The 12,929-nt window shown below is 39.8% G+C and overlaps 1 pseudogene; it reads right to left on the bottom strand.

Annotated features, from left to right (window-relative positions):
- Positions 1-11,432: 11,432 nt before the first annotated feature.
- On the bottom strand, positions 11,433-12,712 carry LOC131839845 (tubulin alpha-1A chain-like; annotated as a pseudogene).
- Between the last annotated feature and the right edge of the window lie 217 nt (positions 12,713-12,929).

Here is a 12,929-nt window from a genome sequence, read left to right as displayed (position 1 = left end):
AAAGTTCTGAGTAATGGAAATAATGCTATTATTATAAGAATGACTATTCTGAGGTTAAGAAAATACTTTCCAATCAAATCTTTAGGTGAAGTACCCCCCTCCATGTTAGAGCTATCATAAATTTGAGAACATTTTTGGAGCACAAAGACTTCCTTGTAGATGGTTATTAAAGGTTTGAGTTGGAAGGAGGTGGGAAGGGCCTGGTTTGGGAGGAGGGAAGCGGAGCGGGAACATCAATGGCTTGGCCAGGCTAAACTCCAGGCTGGCTTTGTCCTGCCACCTTGAGACAGGGCTGGAACAATTCTGAGGTTTAGCACTCCAGGGTCCCTAAGGAGCAACAGCCCATTGGACTGAATTATGCCAAATTGAGGAGCGACTTGTAAAATGAGCAAATATTCCCCAAGGATTTTAACCAACACGTTGTACCTTTCAAGTCGCTGAGTACAACCTGTGGGAAAATGACCTTGTAAACACATCAGACTGTCATTGTGAGATCAGCCTGGAATGGAAATGATTTTGGATACAAGAAATCAAATTTATGACTAGTCTTACGCCACCAGCTTTTATTGATTCTTTGGCTACATCGGGGACACGTAGGGCTAATGTAGCTGGTCTAAGGCAACTAGTCTGTTGAGAAATGGAATTCTCTTTTCCAGAAAATGTAATTTAGTCTCAATAATGAATCAATCCAAAGGTAAGACCCCTAAGAACCGCAAGAAGGGATATTGCAGCTATCATATATATTAACCCTTAACAGACAAAGCATTCTGGAAGTTGGACATTTTCTAATAAACTCTCGTATTTCTTTTACTAAATTTTTTTAATTGCTTTTGTACTGTTTAAAATGAATGGATTAGGAGTGCCTGAGGGGTTCAGTCCATTCAGCATCAGACTCTTGATTTTGGCTCATGTCATGACCTCAGGGTGGCGAGATGGAGCCCTGCCTCCAGCTCTACACTCAGCCTGGAGTCTGCTTAAGATTCTTTCTCCTTCTTCCTCTGCCCCTCTCCCCCTGCTCATGCATGTGGTCTCTCTCTCCCTCTATCAAATAAATAAATAAATAAATAAAATCTTTAAAAAAATAAGTGATTATATTCAAATGGAATTGCTTAGGACTGAGAACTATTTTCTAGGTCCCCTTAGAAAGCCAACACTACAGGGCGCCTGGGTGGCTCAGTGGATTAAGCCGCTGCCTTCTGCTCAGGTCATGATCTCAGGGTCCTAGGATGGAGCCCCGCATCAACAGGCTGTCTGCTCAGCAGGGAGCCTGCTTCCTCCTCTCTCTCTCTCTGCCTGCCTCTCTGCCTACTTGTGATCTCTCTCTGTCAAATAAATAAATAAAATCTTTAAATTAAAAAAAAAAGAAAGCCAACACTACAAATTTGTATTATGAAATGAAAATTATACATAGAACAATGATAACAAAAACAAAGGCTTCCCTCTAATCCCAGAACCCAAAGAGAACCATGAGTAAAGTCTCACAGTATTTTTGCTATATCGTTATGTAGATGTGAATAAAATTGGTGTCAAATCTGTATCTTCTTTTATTTTTTTAATAGCTATAAAGAAAGTTCTGGCATATTTTGCAAGTCAAAAAGATTAACCAAGAATGAATAATGGGCAAGTTAAAAAACTAAAACTTACAATATTCAAAACAATGAATACTGTTACACTGAAAAGAAATAATAAAAAAAAAAACTTACAATATTCAAAACCCAGGAGGATCCAAGGGGAAAACACAAACAAAGAAACAAACAGAAACAGACTCATAAGTACATAAAACGAACAGAGCAGAGAGGAGTGGAGGTTATGTGCGAAATAGGTGAAGGGGGCTAAGAGGTACAAACTTAAAATTACCCAATGCATAAATCACTTGAATGAAAAGTACAGCATAAGAAATATAGTCGATAATATTGCAATAATGTTGTATAGCAGGGCACCTGGTGGCTCATTTGTTAGGCATCTGCCTTTGGCCCAGGTCATGGTCCCAGGGTCCTGGGATCAAGCCCCACTTTGGGCTCCCTGCTCTGTGGCGGGCCTGCTTCTCACGCTCCCACTCCCTGTACTTGTGTTCCCTCTCTCTCATGTGCGCTCGCTCTCTCTCTCTGTCAAATAAATAAATAAAATCGTAAAAAATAGTAATAATGATGTAGAGCAGCAGGTAGTAACCATACTTATTGTGGTAAGCACTTACAAAATGTGTAAATTGTCAAATCACTATGTTATATACCTAAAACAAATGTAATATTGTATGTCAACTATATTTCAACTAAAAATAAAAATAAAACTCAGGACATTTGACTGATATTCTGTAATACCATATAATTTAAAAAAAAAAAAAAACCCAAACTATGCAATTTAAAAGGTGTGCTCTTCTTTTTGGAGGCTTTTCCCCCCAGCTTTGTCTATTTGTATTTTTTGCTTCAAATCTCTACAAAAACCTAAGACCATTTAATTATGCCCTGTACATCTTTTTTAGTGTCCTTGTTATTAAAAACAGACTTCAAAGCACTCCCCAGAATCAAACCATGAAAATCCTCATTAAACAATCAAGGAAAGTGATGTGATTTCAGATGTTGAACAGCCCTGAGATTGAAGGGGTAATATTTGAAAAAAATTTTTAAGATTTTATTTATTTATTTGACAGAACGGAGATCAAAAGTAGGCAGAGAAGCAGGCAGAGAGAGAGGAGGAAGCAGGCTCCCTGCTGAGCAAAGAGCCTGATGCGGGACTCGATCCCAGGACCCTGAGATCATGACCTGAGCGGAAGGCAGAGGCTTTAACCCACTGAGCCATCCAGGCACCTCAATATTGGAAAATTTACAATCAAAACTAATTGAACAACAACAACAAAGAAAACTAATTGAGCATAAAACAATACACAGATCTATGTATCGATAACTTTAAAACGAGTCTGTGATTTGTTACCTTAAGATTCAAGGACTCTCTATCAGTGTGGCCAGGGATCAATGGGATTAGGAAGAAAAGATTACATTCTAGGACTCATAGCTAAAATACATGGCTTGAAATTATATGAAACTTGGCCGGATTCTCATATGGCCTCTACATAAGACACATATGCAACAAGCAAAGCCAAGAGGCTGCTGTGCTTCAGAAACCAAACTTAGCAGACTGGAGTCCTCGGGGTTTGCGCTGCTCCAATTCACAGAGAATTTCGGAATCTGAGAAATAATTAAGGTGCAATGGGTATCGCTGAATATTCTGGGAAATGACAACAAGGGCCAACTGCGCTGAGTGCTGGCATGAATTAGCTCATTTAATCCTAAAACAGTAATCCTGACAGTAACCCTGGCAAGGTTCTTTCCTGATTGTACAGAGGAGAAAACTGAAGCAGAACTCGTAAAGGACAGAGGAAGGATTCGATTCCAGGAAGCATATAACCCAGAACCTGTGTGTTTAACAGGACACGTCTTTTCTCCCCATTAAAAGAACAAAGACTCACTAAAGGTAAAACCCAGCCTCTCTCCCTGGTTCTTGGTCTGTTCAACCTACTCATCTTTTAGAACTCACTAGAAACCTTGATTCCCTGGAAGAATTTCCCTGGTTCCTTAGGCTACATTTGGTCCATTTTGTTTCACTTGCCCTCCTGGAGCCATCTGCTTCTACCAGCATAACCAAAATCATAATTTTCAAAATTACTCTTTGAACTAACTATTCTCTCCAGTAGAATTCTTCAGGAGGGTGGAGGCTGTGTCTGTTTTTGCTCACCACGGTAGTCTCAGTCCAGGACATGGGGTAGGCACATGATAAATCTTTATCGCAAGAATCAATAAAGAAGCAGATCATAGCTGTCCTTGATCACGGGAGATGAGTGAGAAAACACGCCCTGTGTGTACAAAGCACGCCAGATGTAGAAAAACATGGTGTCATGAAAACAGTTAACCAAAAGCAGACAGCAGAATCACCACAGAGATCAGGCATGACATCTGCTGGCGGTTCTGGGCATACAGGAGAGGCTGGTTCTCAAACAGAAAAACTCCAGAATGGCCGTACTCATTCCTTAGGCTGCCTACCTTTCTGGGGCTCTCCCAGGGTATGACATAAAATAGAATTAATCATTACCAGCCTGACAAGTTCTGCTTATGAAGACTTGAAAGAAAAAGGGCAAAAAAAAAAAAAATAAATAAAATGAAACAAAATGGAATAAAATAAATTAAAATAAAATAGTTCTCTACACTGACTTGGAAACCACCTCAATTTGTCCGGGCTTTTTTTTATCATTTATTGGACTTTACATGAAAAAAAACAGATACTCCCCCAAAGACTTTGCTGTTTTCGTGTGAATATTATCTTCATTTTATCATGGGCTTCTGATGACCATAGTTTATCTTGACTAACTTGACCCCATTCATTTGATGAGGAGCCCTAGCTTTGTGTTCTAATTCCCATTTAGTTTGCTTATTCATTGCACACGTTTTCATCAAAGGCTTATTGTATGCCAAATGCAGTGCTAGTCCCAGCAGCACAATGGTGAACAAAACAGATGCTCCCCCACCCCAACCTCGCTGTGGGATCTGCTGGAGAATGCAGATGTGTTCCCAGGCAGTTACAAACTTAACCGGGACCTACGGATCTGGTGTGAAATTCAGGTAGTTCTTAAACATCCCTCAAGTGGTAAGCACAATTGGATGTATTTGTTGGTGTGCATTTTTCACTGTTTGCGCGGTCTTAACCATCTTCAGTCTAACGATTGAGGTAAGACAATACTGCATGCAAAACATCTGCGAGCATATCTAAGCAAAGCATAAACAAATCACCCAGCTCAGCTACTTTGAACTGCATGTACCCTAAAATTGGGGCCAGGCAGGGGCAGCCCTAAATTCATTACCAAAAGATCTTGTTTAGAAATTCTGGGTAGGGACTACTTGAAGAGAACAAAAAGTAGTGTTGTAGATTATGTTATTGTTCCCTACCATTCTCTCCTCCTTCTCTGTGATATAATTATACCCCCCCTCCTCCCCAGCCCCACATCAGGCTTGGCCACATGGCTTGTTTGGCCACCTGCAGTGTGCGTGGAAGTGTTGTATGCCTCAGCCAAGCACACGCTCGAACAGCTTGGGTTATTCATGGCTCTTTTCCCTCTAAGAGAAAGCAGCCCATCTTACGTGTGGATTTCTCCTCCAATCTGGATCCCAGAGTGAAGACACAGAGCAGGGCTGACCAGGGAATAACATGTAAGACGGAGGAAAAGGAAGCCTTTGTGGTTGTAACACATTGAGATTTTGGAGTTGTTTGTTTCCAATGCAGACTTTAGTAATTCATCACTTACACAACACCTGATGCTCATCACAAGTGCCCTCCTTAATTTCCATCACCTGTTTCATCCATCACCCCCCACCCACCTCCTGTCCAGGAACCATCAATTCCTTCTTTATGGTGTAGAGTCTGTTCCTAGGTTTGCCCCTCTTTCCCACCACCGCCCCCCACTATGTTCATTTGTTTTGTTTTTTAAATTCCACATATGAGTGAAATCACGTGGTATTTGTCTTTCTTTCACGGACTTATTTTGCTTAGCATAGCACTATCTGGCTCCATCCACATCATTCAAATGGCAAGATCTCGTTCTTTTTACATCTGAGTAATATTCCATTATATATATATGTGTGTGTGTGTGTGTGTGTGTGTGTGTATACATATATAACATATATCACATATATCACATCTTCTTTATCCACTCATCTATCAATGGAATTTAGGCTCTTTCCATAATTTGGCTATTGCAGATAATGCTGCTATAAACATCGGGGTGCATGTATGAGATTTTGGGGTTGTTTGTTATCTCATATAACCTGCAAAGAGTAGAGTAAATCATCAAGTGTCAGAGTCACCCAAGGGAATCAAACAGAGTCTTGAAAAGAAGTACAGTACAAACATAGAACAGGCACAGCTTTCTGGAACAAGATAAGAAATTAAACATAAACATATAAAGTAGTTTATACTCAAACCCACAGAAAAATCAGTGATGAAGAAGATGATTGAATCACTGTGAGTGAGCTTGATATAATATTTATATATAGTACATTGAATCTAAGAATGGGAAAATATTCATTCTTTACAAGCTTTATGGAGTAATTTATGAAAAATGACTTGTGAACTAATCACAAGATATTCTCGACAAATTCCAAAAAATAAGTATCCGCAATCTCTGACTATAATGCAACTAATTTAGATATTAATTTTTAAAAATAAAACAAAAAGTCACACACTTGCATGTTGAAAAACATACTTTTAAATAGCTCCAGCACAAAGAAATCCTAATGAAAACTAGAAAATATTTAGAACTGAACAGTAACACTACTTGTCAAAATTAACAAGATATGGCTAAGGCAGTATTTAGAGGGACATGTATAGTAGCCTAAATGCATATATTGTAAAAGAATAAAGGGTAAAAAGTAATTAGCTTAACATCTAATTTTAGAAGATAGGAAAAAAGAAATAAATATAAAAGCAGAAATTCATAAAGAACACAACATGGACGGTACTGGAAAAGATTATGCTGAGTGAAATAAGTCAAGCAGAGAGTTAATTATCATATGGTTTCACTTATTTGTGAAGCATAACAAATAGCATGGAGGACATGGGGAGTTAGGAGAAGGGAGTTGGGGGAAATTGGAAGGGGAGGTGAACCATGAGAGACTATGGACTCTGAAAAACAATCTGAGGGTTTTGAAGGGGCAGGGGATGGGAGGTTGGGGTACCAGGTGGTGGGTATTAGAGAGGGCACGGATTGCATGGAGCACTGGGTGTGGTGCAAAAATAATGAATACTGTTATGCTGCAAATAAATAAAAAAAAATTTTTTTTAAATGTTGAAATGAAAAAAAAAAAGAAAACACAAAACAGAGAGGCTCGACAAAAGATTTTTTTAAAGATTTTATTATTTATTTATTTATTTAGGTGAGTAGGGGCAGAGGAAGAGGGAAAGAGAGAATCCCAAGCAGACTCCACTCTGAGTGCTGAGCCCAATGTAGGGCTTGATCTCACCACCCTGAGATCGTGATCTGAGCTGAAACCAAGAGTCAATGGTCAACTGACTGAGCCACACAGGTGCCCCTAAAAGTTTTTTTTTTTTTTCAGGATTAATAAAATTGACAAATCTCTGGGAAAAAACAAGTAAGAAAAAACCAAGAAAACACAGATAAATACTATTAGGGTCATAAAAGGGAAGTAAATCTAATTTTGCATTCTTTTAGGATATAGAAAAAGAGGAAATATTTTCCAAGTCATTGTATAGTGTCAACATAAGCATCATATACATCAAAGAGAGGCAATAGCATTAAAAGACTAAAAAATTATAGATCAATGTCAATAATGATCACAAATGCAAAAATCCTAAACAAAATTTAACAAACTGACTCTAGCAACGAATAAAAAACATATTTGATTATTACAAAATTGGGTTCATTCCAGGAATTCAAGATTGGTTTACCTTTTAAAAATATTTTAATATACCAAGGCAACAAATTAAGGGTGAAAAAAAAAATACCATCATCTCAAGAGAAGTAGGAGAATGATTTAATAGAAGGGAATTTTAGATTATGGTTTGGGGAAAAAATTTTTTTGCAACAAAATAGAAAGAAGAAAACCTCTTTAACCATATAAAGTTTTTCTAGAGGAAAAAAGCTATAGCAAAAATTCATACTTACTATTAGTAAGATATAAAGGGGTGCCTGGCTGGCTCACTTGGTGGAGCAAGCAACTCTTTTTTTTTTTTTGCCATTTAAAAAAAAATTATTATTAATTTATATCAGTCACCATACAGCGGCTCCGAGTGAGTCGTTAAGCATCTGCTTTCAGCTCAGGTCATGATCCCAGGGTTCTGGGATCGGGCCCTACATCAGGCTCCCTGCTCAGCGGGAAGCTGGCTTCTCTTGTCCCACTCCCCATGCTTGTGTTTCCTCTCTCTCTCTCTGTCTCTCGGTGTCAAATAAATAAATAAAATCTTAAAAAAAAATTAGTCACCATACAGTACATCATTAGTTTGGATGCATTGTTCCATGATTCATTGTGTCTAACACACAGTGCTCCGTGCAATACATGCCCTCCTTAATACTCATCACCAAGCTCGCCCATCCCCCTAACCACCTCCCCTCTAAAACTCTCAGTTTGTTTCTCGGGAGTCCCTTGCTCTCATGGCTCATCTCCCCCTCTGATAACCACCCCCCCCCCCACCGCTTCATTTTTCCCTTCCTTCTCCTGTTGTCCTCCAGGAGCACCCAACTCTTGATCTCAGGGTTGTAAGTTTGAGCCCCACATTGGACATAGAGGTTACTTAAAAAATCTCTAAGAAAAAAAAAAGTGAGATTTAAAAATATAAAAATTCTTTTAAGATCAAGAACAAGTGTTCTATTTATCATGGCACTAGACTTTCTGACCAGTGAAGTAAGATAAGAATAAGACATAAAATAGATAAGGTTGAAAAAAAAGAAACAAAGTTATCCTTGTTTGCTGATGATAGGATTATCTACACACAATACTGTGAAGAATCCAAAGATAAAGTTTAGAAATTAATAAGTGGTTTGAGATGCCTGAGTGGCTCAGTCTGTTAAGCGTCTGCCTTCGGCTCAGGTCATGATCCCAGGGTCCTGGGATCGAGCCCCACATTGGGCTCCTTGCTCAGTAGGAAGCCTGCTTCTCTACCTCCCCCTGCCCCTGAGCTCTCTCTCTTCTCTTTCTGACAAAAAAATTTAAAAAAAAGGAAAAAAATTAGTAAGAGAAAAGTTTCTGGGTATGAAATCAGTATGCAATAGTAAATTGCATTTGTACATATCAGTAACAAAGAGATTTACAACAGCAATAAACACTAGAAAGAGATCCAACAAAAGACATGTAAGACCTCTATGGAGAAGATTATAAATCTAATGTTAGAAGACATTAAAGAAGACTATTAAGTAGATTAAACAAGAAAGCTGTTAGACTGAGATGGCTTTAATGCCTTAGTAGTCTACGTAAGCAAACCCAAACTTTTGCCTATAATGCCTCAAAGTTAAAAAACTGAAACCCAAGGACAACCAAGGACAGCTACTAGCTCTCCCAGGTAACGCAGCCTCTTACAGCCAAGTCATTCTCTTGCTTTGCTTCTGCCTCTTCTCTGTTAAGTTTTTCTTGTAGCTCTTATTGGCTAATCCCTCCTAACTGTTTCCAGTTTAGCATTGCCCAACTTGAATTGATTTTTGCTCCAATGAACTTTACAAATTGTAATATGCTTCATTTTATCTTTCAAGAAGACCACATAAGTGGAGAAACATATATAATAGATGTGAGGGGTGTGTGTGATCAAGTAAGCAAATTCTTGCTTTCAAACGTTATATGAAAACAGGAAAAAGGAGAGCAAGGTAAAAATACACGCCCTATCAGATAGTCATTGAGACAAACAATCCAATAGAAACAGAATAAACAGCCTTGAAACAGACTCTAACATGTATGGAAACTGGATTTGTTGCAGTGACTATCAGTTGCGATGTCACCAACTACCCAGTACCTCATGTCTTAAAACTACAGCAACCATTTTATAATTTCTGATGATTCTGTGAATTGCCTGGCCAGTCCTACTATTGGTCTCACCATGACTCAGTCATTCCAGCTGTATTCAGGTGGTCACTGGACCCAGATTGCGATTCCAATAAGACTGCTCTCCCATGGCCAGAGTGCTGTCTGGGGTTCTGTTCTCTTCCAGATGACCCCTCCTGATTTGTTCGAGCTAGTAGCCAGACAAGCCCAGATTCTAGGGGAAAAGAAACAGGCCTTAGCTCTTCATGGATAGAGCAGAATATTTATAAGGAGGTAAAGAGCTGATCAGAGCCTTCTTTGGAGATGATCCAACACAACAGGAATTGCAGCCTCGTGAGAAATGGAGGGCCTCTACAATGGGTTATGTATGTTAAATAAAATGTAATTGGAACTATACCTCATACAACAGAAAAAAAAATTCCAGATGGATTCAAGGCTTAATTGTGGAAAGTAAAACTATAAAACTTCTAGGAAAGAAAAAAAAGAGAATATATTTAAGACCTGGGAAGAAGGGTGCCTTGTAGCTCAGTCAACTGAGTGTCCAACTGTTGATTTCAGTTTTCAGTCATGATCTTGGGGTCCTGGGATTGAGCCCCGCATCAGGGTCCCTGCTCAGCAGGGAGTCTGCTTCTTTCACTTACCTCTGCCTTCCCTGCCTTGTGTGCTTGTGTGTTCTCTCACTCTCTCTCTCTCTCTCTCAAATGGGTAAATAAATCTTTAAAAGGAAAAACAAAAAAGACCTTGGAAAAGAAGAGGATCTCTGAAGCAAGACCCAAACAGGCACAACCTCTAAAAGAAAAGGTTGGTTAAACTCAACCACGTTAAAATGCAGAATTTCTGTTTGTCAGAGGATCATGAGAAAAATGAAAAGACGGAATGCATACTGAGAAAAGATATTAGCAACACATACAACTGACAGAGGGCTATTGTCCAAAATGTATGAAGGATTCCAAATTTTCTTTTCTTTTTTTTTTTAATTTATTAATTTGACAGAGAGAGACACAGCCGGAGAGGAAACACATGCAGGGGAAGTGGGAGAGGGAGAAGCAGGCTCCCTGTGGAGCAGGGAGCCTGATGTGGGGCTCGGTGTGGGGCTCAATCCCAAGAGGCAGGATCATGACCTGAGCTGAAGGCAAACACTGAGTCACCCAGGTGCCCCAGATTCCAAATTTTCAATAGGGAAAAGACAACACAATTTTTAATGGGCACAAGACTGGAATCAGAAACTTCAGAGAGGAAAAAAACACAAAACCAATGGCAAATGAACACGAAATGATTCTCACCTTTATTATTTGAGGAACAGAAAATCATAACTAAAATGGTATACTTTTGGCAAACCTGCTGGCCCAGTTGGTAGAACATGTGACTCCTGATCTCAGGGTCATGAGTTCAAGCCCAACCTTGGGCATGGAGCCTACTAAAATAAAATAAAATGAGATTTTTACATCTACGCAACTGGCAAAGATTTTAAATCCTCACAATATCAAATTTGATTGGAGATAAGGAGCAAGAGGTACTCATATACTCTGCTAGTCAAAGGATAAGTAGTTATTACCTGTTTGGAAAACAGTTTGACATTAATTAATAACTTCAAGGATACACATATCCTGTGACCCAACAATTCCACTTCCAGATATATTTTCTAAAGAAACTCTTATATATAAATATCAGAAGACAAAATATTTAAAGAAACACTGTTCTATAATAAAAAAATAAAATGTACATAAATCTGTTGATTAGAGAACGGATAGATTGTGGCTTTTTTTTTTTTTAATTTAAGACAGGGAATACTGTATTCAAACCCATCAGAGACATGGACAGCTTGGGTCTGTAACAAAGTGTTGTGTTTTAAAGCACAGGTCAGTAATTGTATGTCAAATTAAGTAATCAGAGCACAAGTTTTCAATGTTCAAAACAGAATAAGCTTCCCAGCAAAAGCAGCATCTTTGTGACATTTCCTTCTCCTTCACCTTCTCCTTCAACAGAATCCACACCAACCTCCTCATAATCCTTCCAAGGGCAGCCATGTCCTCACAAGCCTCAGAAAACTCTCCTTCCTCCATGCCCTCCCCCATGTACCAGTGAACAGAGAGACACGTGGCATGCATCAGGTCAAACTTGTGGTCCAGGCGAGCCCAGGCCTCAGCAATGGCTGTAGTGTTGTTCAGCATGCTCACAGCTCGCTGGACTTTGGCCAGATCTCCACCAGGTACCACAGTGGGAGGCTGGTCATTTATGCCCACTTTGAATGATACTGGGTGGTATGCTTGGTTTTGGTGGTGGCAATGGCAGCATTGACATCTTTGGGAACCATGTAGCCACAGTACATCAGGCAGCCAGCCATGTATTTACTATGGTGAGGGTCACATGTCACCATCTGGTTGGCTGGCTCAAAGCAAGCATTGGTAATCTCTACTACAGAAAGCTGTTCATGGTAGGCTTTCTCAGCAGAGATGACAGGGGCATTCATGGCCAGAGGGAAGTGGATGCAGGGATGAGGCTCCAGGTTGGTCTGGAATACTGTCAGATCAACATTCAGGGCTCCATCAAATCTGAAGGAAGCTGTGATGCAGGGCACAATTCGACCTATCAACCTATTTAGATTAGTGTAGATTGGGTGTTCAATATGGAGGTTTCAATGACAGATGTCTTAGATGTCTACCACGAAAGCATGGAAACCTAGGGGTCTGGGTAAATAGAGAACTCCAGCTTGGACTTCCTGCCATAATCAACAGAGAGATGTTCTATCACCAGGGAGGTGAACCTGGAACCAGGTCCCCCCTCCAAAGCTAAAGAAAACCAAGAAGACCTGAAGACCTGTGCCCTGGTCATCCACCTTACAAATTCTGTCACTGATCTCCTTGCCAATGCGGTAGTGCCCTCGGACGTAGTTATTGCCACTATCTTCCTTGCCTGTGATGACCTGCTCAGGGTAGAAGAGCTGGCGGTAGGTGCCAGTGTGAACTTCATCAATGACTGTGGGTTCCAGGTCTACAACACATTCTTGCCAGCGCCCATCTCACCGAAGAAGGTGTTGAAGGAGCAAGTCCTCCATCAATGGTCTTGTCACTTGGCATCTGGCCATCAGGATGAATGCCATGTTCCAGGTAATGGAGCTGCCAGTAGGCACTGCCAATCTGGGCACCAGCCTGGCCAACGTGGATAGAGATGGAGTCATGCATGGTTGCTGCTTTGCATCTGCCGATGTGGCTTGTTCTTTAACTTGAATACTGTGCAGCAGTAATAATCAGTAGCCTTGGCTACATTTCAAAAGCATAAGGTGAGTAACAAAAACAAGTCACGGAAGACTAGATTCTGTATGATTCGACTTTAAAAAGTTCAGGAATACAGAAAATTAAACAATATATTGATTGGGGATTGATAGGTGATAAAATTGTA

The sequence above is a fragment of the Mustela lutreola genome, chromosome 8 (assembly GCF_030435805.1).
Source record: "Mustela lutreola isolate mMusLut2 chromosome 8, mMusLut2.pri, whole genome shotgun sequence".
Classification (NCBI taxonomy): Eukaryota; Metazoa; Chordata; class Mammalia; order Carnivora; family Mustelidae; genus Mustela; species Mustela lutreola.
Note: the sequence above shows the minus strand (reverse complement) of the source record. Positions and strands in the feature narration are given on the sequence as shown.